We start from the raw sequence: 8,862 nt of genomic DNA, 5'->3' as shown, positions 1-8,862 counted from the left end.
GTCTGCTGATGTAGCCCCTGCCAGCTATGTCACCTTTGCTTCCTTTTTCTTGAAGAGAACCGCTACTCAATGGTGGGACGGCCATAGGCGTAGTTTGCCGGTTGGAACAATCATCACCTGGCCAGACTTCCAAGCTGCTTTCGTGCCCACTTCATTCCTCAGGGAGTCATGGACCGGAAGAAGCGTGAGTTCCGCAGCCTCACCCAGGTCAATAAAACTATCGAAGCTTATCAGCGGGAGCTTCTGGACTTGTCTCGCTATGCTGAAGAAGACATTGCAACTGATGCATGTAGACAGGACAAGTTCGATGATGGCCTTCAAGCTGACATCAAGCTCACACTTCTAGTGCATGACTTTGCTGATTTCGCCACCTTGGTGAACAAGGCCATCAATGTTGAAACTGGTCTGCAGGAACACCGGAGCTCTCACAGGCGCAACCATGACACGGGCTCATCTTCGGGCCCGTCCTCGCAGAAGCGTAGAATATGGATTCCCAACAGCATGTACCAGCCAATTGCACCTGCTCCAAGGCAGTCCTATGTTGCACCGCATCTGCCTCCCCCACCAACTAGGTAGTCAAGACTTCCAGCTCCACCACCCCGAGCTCATGTTCCCACTCCCAATAATGGTATGTGCTACAAGTGTGGTCAACCAGGTCACCTCGCCAGGAACTGCTTTTAGAACCAGAATCAACTGGCCCTTCCCGTAGCTGGCCGTGGAAGCAACCATCCCTGCAACACCAATGCCAGGTCTTATGGTCGTGATCATGCCAACCACGTTGACCTCAATGAAGCTCAAGACCAGCCTGCTACTGTCATGGATACACTCCTCGTAAATTCAGTACCTACATTTTTTTTATTCGATTCAGGAGCATCGCATTCATTCATGTCAGAAGATTTTGCATACAAGCACGGCGTTAGATGTGAGGAGATGACCACTTCGGTAGTGGTAAAAACCCTCGTGGGACAATGTCAAACCACCATGGTTGGCATTGATGTCCCCGTGGAAATCGAAGGGCTGGAATTCTATGCCTCTCCCATTATCCTGAAATCGTCTAACATCGACCTCATTCTGGGGATGGATTGGTTGAAAGCGCATACTGCTTCTATAGTTTGCGCCACTAAGACTGTCCATCTGCTACACCCTTCTGATGAGATAGTTACTTATCAGGCTCATCTGGTTCAAAATGCCGAGGCATGGCTTTATGCCTTGAATGCATTGAACACTGCACCACTCGAGGGCATTGAAAACATTCCCGTCGTTTGTGAATTCCAAGATGTCTTTCCTGAAGAACTTCCAGGATTTCCCCCGCTAGAGCTGTCGAATTCATCATCGACTTGAAACCAGGCACCACCCCTATAGCCAAGCGACCCTACAAGATGCCGCCGCATGAACTCATTAAGCTTAAGGAGGAAATCGACAAATCTCTTCGCAAAGGTTTCATTCGCCCTAGAACAAATATCCCCTCCCTCGGATCAATGATCTTTATGATCAACTGGCTGGTTCATTAGTGTTCTCCAAACTTGACTTGAGGTTGGGTTACCACCAGATCCGTGTTCGTGAAGAGGATATCCCAAAGACCACCTTCGTGACTCGATATGGATCATACGAGTACACCGTCATGTCATTCGGCTTAACGAATGCTCCAGCCACCTTCTCTCGTATGATGAACTATATATTCATGGATTACCTCGACAAATTCGTCGTGGTTTATCTGGATGATATCCTTGTATTTTCCAAGAACAAAGAGGAACATGTTGAACATCTTCGTCTTGTGCTGGAAAAGCTTCGAGAGCATCAACTCTACGCTAAGTATTCCAAGTGTGAATTCTGGCTCCTCGAAGTAACCTATATTGGGCATGTCATATCCACGGATGGTATTGCCGTCAACCCTGAACGAGTCCACGCTATTCTCGATTGGACAACTCCGAAGAATGTCAAGCAAGTCAGAAGTTTTCTCGGTCTCGCCAGCTATTGCCGTTGATTCGTCGAGAACTTCTCCAAGATCGCTAGGCCTCTGACTAATCTGTTGCATAAGGGCATCAAGTTCCAATGGACAGACAAGTGTCAGGAAAGTTTCCAGGCGCTCAAAGACAAGTTGACTTCTGCCCCAGTGCTTGCTCCACCTGATACTACGATGGACTTCGTCATTTACTGCGACGCTTCCCGTCAAGGATTAGGTTGTGTCCTAATGCAAGAGCACAGAGTGATTGCTTATGCCTCTCGTCAACTGTGCCCTCATGAAGAAAACTACCCAGTTCACGACCTCGAGCTTGCTGCTGTCATTCATGCTTTGAAGCAGTGGCGACATTACCTTCTCGGTAATCATTGCGAGATCTTCACCGACCACCAAAGTCTGAAGTATCTGTTTATTCAGCCAGACCTGAACCTCCGTCAGCAGAGATGGATGGAGACTATTGCAGACTTTGACGTGGGTATATCATATACCCCAGGCAAGGCTAATGTAATGGCTGATGCCTTGAGCTGCAATTCTTACTACAACCACCTCCAGGTTCAAAAAGTTCAGCCCTCGCTTGTCGAAGAGTTTAGAAAGCTGAACCTTCATATTGTCTCTCCTGGTGCACTTGCTCCCCCTCCCCTAGAGATCCAAAAGATGAATTTCGTGTTGTTACTAGGGGTTCTCTAAATACCCTGGCTGTCGTACCAGATCTCGTAGACGGTATAAAGACTATTCAAGGTTATGACTCTGAAGTCTAGAAGATTAAACGACATCTCGCAGAAGGAAAGCCCTCATTCTTCACTATTGCCGATGATGGCGCCTTGTACTTCAAAGGCCGCCTAGTGGTTCCATGTTCGAGGAAAAACCTGGATCAGACTAAAAGGTTATGAAAGAAGCTCATGATACGCCTTTGTCCATCCATCCTAGTAGTACAAAGATGTACCAGGATATTCGTTAGACATTCTGGTGGTCTAATATGAAGCGAGACATTGCTTGTTATGTTGCTGAGTGTGACGTTTGCCGTCGCATAAAAGTTGAACATCAAAGGCCTGCTGGAACTATGCAGCCTATCTCTATTCCTGAATGGAGATGGGACCATGTTGAAATGGACTTCGTCACTGGATTTCCCAAATCGCAAAAAGGTAATGATGCTATTCTTGTCGTCATTGACCGGCCTTCTAAAGTTGCACATCTTCTGGCGGTCAAAGAAACAATCACTGCTAGTCAACTTGCAACCCTCTACATGTCCAGAATTGTTTCACTACACAGTATTTCACTGGTTATCAGTTCAGACCGTGGTAGCTTATTCACTTCAAGATTCTGGGAAAGTTTCCAAGAAGCTATGGGAACTCATCTGTCGTTCAGTATTGCGTTTCATCCTCAGTCGCAAGCAAGAAGTGGGAGGAATCTCTCCTCGTATGCCGAGTTCTCTTATAATAATAGCTATCAAGCTAGTCTGAAGATGGCCCCCTTCGAAGTGTTATACGGACGAAAGTGTCGAACCCCTCTGAACTGGTCAGAACCTAGGGAACGTACACTCTTCGGTCCTGATATTATCCAACATGCCGAAGAACAAGTCCGCATTATTCGCGAGAATCTGAAGACTGCTCGGTCACGTCAGGAAAGCCAGTATGACCTACATCACAAAGACATGGTCTATCAACCTGGCGAAAAGGCTTATCTTCGAGTTACACCAATGAAGGGTGATCACCGCTTCGGGATCAAGGGCAAGCTAGCTCCTTGCTATATCGGCCCCTTTGCTATTCTCGAAAGGCGTGGAAAAGTGGCATATCAACTGGAGCTTCCGTCGAACCTTTCTCAGGTTCACGATGTGTTCCACGTGTCACACCTCCGCTGTTGCTTCAAGGACCCAATCCGAGCAGTGGAACACGAAGTGCTCGAATTGCAACAGGACCTCTTCTATAAAAAGCATCCGGTCCGCATTCTCGACCAAGCTGAACGCCACACACGTCAGAAGGCGATCAAATTCCTCAAGGTCCAGTGGTTGCATCACTCTGAAGAAGAAGCCACTTGGGAACGCAAGGATCGCCTGCGTGATGAATACCCAGCAATGTTTCCTTCTACCTCCTAAAATCTCGGGACGAGATTTCTTGTAGTGGAGGAGTTTTGTAATGCCTAGATAATTAAGCTACAGTAAAACTCTGTTAATGATGCCACGTCACCTCCGTTACTGTTGCTAATCTCTCGTTAGATCAAAACCGATTCGAAGTATCAATTCAAAATAAGGCAAACAACAAAAGTTTTCAAAACATTGTAACAAAAATATTCAGTGGGTGCCAAATATTGCACTGGTAATTATTGTGGAGAAAACTCTTTTTTAGAAATTGCCTAAATATTTTAAAGTGATTTAAAACAGAAAATAAAATAAATAAAAAGAAAAGGTGAAAATAGAACAAAAGAAAAAAAACAAGAAAAGCCACCCCCCCCACACACTGGGCTCCAGCCCAGCAGGCCACTGACCCAACTCGGCAAAGGCCAACCGGCCCGGCCCCCCTGTCATCCCCCTTCCCTGTTCCTCCGACCAGGGTCGAAACAGGGGCACGTCCCCGCCCGACCACCTCACCGGCACCGAGGCCGGGAGGGGGATAAGACCGCCACGCCCCCGCCTCCTCGGTTCCTTCTCCCTCTCACCATGCTCTCCCTCTCGGCCCCTGCGCCTCCCCTCCCCTCAGATCCATCTCGCCGCTCCTCCTTACCCATCGCATCTGAGCGCCACCGTGAAGCGCGTGGCCACCGTCATCACCTTGCCTCGCCAATGTGTCTGTCATCTCCGCCATCGTCTTCCTCGTTGACCGGTGACCGCAGCTGGAGCTTGGAAGCGCTGCTGCACCGGTTCCTCTTCCTCCACATCTCCGGTGGCCGCCGCTCTTCACCAACTCCGGCGACGCCTCGGTAGCTCCTAAACCACCACGGGCCATTGTGTGAGCCGCTTGGTGAGCTCCTCCACCCCCTGCTCCTTCCCGTCAGCTCCCTCGTGCGCCGTAGCTAGCTTGCCACCGCGCCCGTAATCTGTCTGCCGCCAAAAAGCTCGTGGCGGTCGCCACAGTCGTCGTCATGCTTGCTTGAGCCCGTCACCGTGCTCCTGGCGCATCCAGGAACCCAACGCACCCGCGCACGTGCTTCCTCGTGGCCCCTATGCCCTAGCTCGTCGAGCTCCCGTACGCGTCGCCGCCCGCGCTCGTCGCCGGCAGCTGTCCGGTGACCATTTGGTCTCGGGCTCGTGCCGTTGTGCTCGCGCGTGCACGTAGGTCTCGCCTCGCCTCTCAGTTCGCTCGCTAACGCATTGCATCGCCGTTTCCTCCCGCGGCCGACTCCGGCCGTCCACCGATGAGCTCGCCGCGCTCGACTCCGGTCACCCCTGCCGCCACAACCACCACCGTTCGATGCACGACGCCGAGCCACATCGAACGAGCCCGGCCACAGCCACTGTGCACAAAATTCCGCGCCCCTCCCGTGTCGCGCCGCCGCATTTTGCCTCACCGGTGTCGTTCGCCGACGTGCGTAGGTGGGCCCCACCCTTGGGTCAGTGCCAGTGGGCCATAGGAGCCCCGTTGACTGGGTTGACCCAGTCAACATGCTGACTGGGCAGCCCAGTGGCAGTGACCTGCGGGCCCCACTGCATAATTAAATTGATTAAAATGTTTTTATAAATAAAACTAATTAATTAACCTAAACAGTCACTGACATGTGGGGCCCTACTGCTAATTAACTCTAACTAATTAAAATAAACCCCTGTTAGCCCCACAGTCTATGACGAGTGGGCCCCACTAGTCATTTTGACCAGTCAAACAGTGTGTTGACTGCTGACATCATCCCCATGCAATGCTGATGTCATAATTCCATTTCTGTTAATTTAGATAAATTTAGAAAATGATTAAAACTTTAAAAAAAACATAGAAAATAAACCGTAACTCGGATGAAAATGTTTTCTACATGAAAGTTGCCCAGAACAACGAGGCGAATCCGGATACGCAGCCCATTCGTCCGCCACACATACCTAGCATAGCAAACACACAACTTTCCAACTCCGATTCATCTGTCCGAAAACGCGAAACACCGGGGATACTTTCCCGGATGTTTTCCCCCTTCGCCGGTATCACCTCCTACTGCGTTAGGGCACACCTAGGACCGTTACTTGTCATGTCATGCATCTATATGCATCTGTTTCCATTGTATTCATTGTTTCTTCCCCCTACTCTCTCATTAGACACCGAGACCGACGCTACTGTTGGTGCCCCGATCGACTAGGTTGTCGAGGACCCCTACTTGCCAGAGCAACCAGGCAAGCCCCTCCCCCCCTGATCACCAGATATTGCCTATTCTACTCTCTACTAATTGCATTAGAGTAGTATAGCATGCTACTACTTTCTGTTAATCCTATTCTGATGCATAGCCTCTCATTGTTGCTATAGTTGTTGATACCTTACATGCAATCCTAAATGCTTAGTATAGGATGCTAGTTTATCATCAGTGGCCCTACATTCTTGTCAGTCTGCCATGCTATACTATTGGGCCGTGATCACGTTGGGTGTTGATCACGGATGTATACTATACATGTTACACATGATATATGTTGCACGTAAAGTTGGGTCGGCTCGTTGATACCTTATATGTTGCGAGTAGATACTTTCCCGACGGCCCTCTGTGTGGATCTTTGTGGCGGAGCGATAGGGCAGGTTGAGACCACCCAGGAGAGAGGTGGGCCTGGCCCTGGTCGGTGTTCGTAGTTACTTCAAGATAATACGTTTAACGAGATCTTGGTATTTGATCTGAGTCTGATCACTGGCCTATACGCACTAACCAACTACGCGGGGACAGTTATGGGCACTCGATGTCGTGGTATCAGCCGAAGCCTTTGTGACATCAGTGACTGAGCGGTGCACGCCGGGTTGGACCGCGTAACGCAACTTCCTTTGTAATGGAGGTTGCTAGGTCTATGTAACACCCTCGATGCGACTATAGCTCCCACGTGTCGAGGCACGACTTAGAGACATAATCGCATTGAAGGCATATGTCGCAAGTTAGGCAATCTTCACAAACATCCCATGTAATGTAAATAATAAAAGGGAGATAACATAGTTGGCTTACACTCGCCACGTCAATCAAGTGCATAAATAACATTACATCATCCAAACACTCATGGCCCGACTATGGCGCCAAAATAAAAGAGAACCCAACATGCGACACGGTCCCAATCACCCCCAACTGGGCACCACTACTGATCATCGGGAAAGGAAACATAGTAACATTGAGAGTCTTCGTCGAACTCCCACTTGAGCTCATACGCGTCTCCTGGAGCGGAATCATCAGGCCATGCATCTGGTGTAATAGTAATCTGTGAGCCACAGGGACTCAGCAATCTCGCACCCTCGCGATCAAGACCATTCAAGCTTATAGGTAAGGCAAGGTAAAATATGAGTGGAGCTACAGTAAGCGACTAGCAAATATGGTGGCTAACTTATTCGCCAAAGAGAGCAAGAAGAGGAGGCAAAGCACGAGCGAGAAACTAGAGAACAACCTGCGCAAACATTACTCCAACACCGTGTCCACTTCCCGGTCTCCGCCGAGAAGAGGCCATCACGGTAACACACTCAGTTGATTCATTTTAATTAAGTTAAGGTTCAAGTTATCTACAACCGGACATTAACAAATTCCCATCTGCCCATAACCGTGGGCACGGCTTTCGAAAGTTCAATCCCTACAAGGGAGTCCCAACTTAGCCCATGACAAGCTCTCACGGTCAACGAAGTAATAGACCTCCTCCCAAGACGTTCCGATCAGACTCGGTATCTCGGTAATTCAAGACACTTCGACAGGTTAAAACAAGACCAGCAACACCACCCGAATGTGCCGACAAATCCCGATAGGAGCTGCACATATCTCTTTCTCGGGGCACACTCAGATGAGCGCTCCATACAACTAAAACCAAACCTCGAGTTTTCCCCGAGGGGGCGCTGCACAGGACTCTAGTTTGGACCAACACTCAGAGGAGCACTGGCCCGGGGGGGTTTAAAATAAGATGACACGCGGGCTCCGGAAACCCGAGGGAAAAAGAGGCTAGGTGGCAAATGGTAAGACCAAGGTTGGGCATTGATGGAAAAGCTTTAATCAAGGTGAACTATCAAGGGGTTCCCATTATAACCCAACCGCGTAAGGAACGCAAAAATCCGGGAACATAACACCGATATGACGGAAACTAGGGCGGCAAGAGTGGAACAAAACACTAGGCGAGAGGCCGAGCCTTCCACCCTTTACCAAGTATATAGATGCATTAACATAACAAGATAATATAATGATATCCCAACAAGTAAATAAATGTTCCAACAAGGAACGGCCTCCAATCTTCACCTGCAACTAGCAACACTATAAGAGGGGCTGAGCAAAGCGGTAACATAGCCAATCAACGGTTTGCTAGGACATGGTGGGTTAGAGGTTTGACATGGCAATTTGGGAGGCTTGCAAGCAAGTGGTAGGCATCCTAGCAATGGCATAGCAAAAGAGCGAGCAAACTAGCATAGCAAAGATAGTAGTGATTTCGAGGGTATGATCATCTTGCCTGCAGAGTTGTTAGAGTTGACTGGATCCTCGAAAGCAAACTCAACGGGCTCCTTGTTAGCAAACTCATCTCCCGGCTCTACCCAAACAAGACAAACCAGCAACAAGTCTACAATCAACCACGTGCAAGAACAAGCAATAGGATGAAATGATGATATGCTATGCGGGATGCGATGCGGGATGCAAAATGCAAGATATGACAGGAAATGCATCAACCTGGCCTCAACTTGGAAAACCAAGTGTGCCACTGAAAAGATGAGATGAAATCGCTTGAAAACGATATAAAGAACGTCGGAATCGGAGTTACGGTTTGGAAATGGCAAGCG

Source organism: Triticum dicoccoides, chromosome 7A (genome assembly GCF_002162155.2).
Source record: "Triticum dicoccoides isolate Atlit2015 ecotype Zavitan chromosome 7A, WEW_v2.0, whole genome shotgun sequence".
NCBI classification, from domain to species: Eukaryota; Viridiplantae; Streptophyta; class Magnoliopsida; order Poales; family Poaceae; genus Triticum; species Triticum dicoccoides.
The sequence above is the reverse complement of the archived record's forward strand: the minus strand, read 5'-3'. Positions refer to the sequence as shown.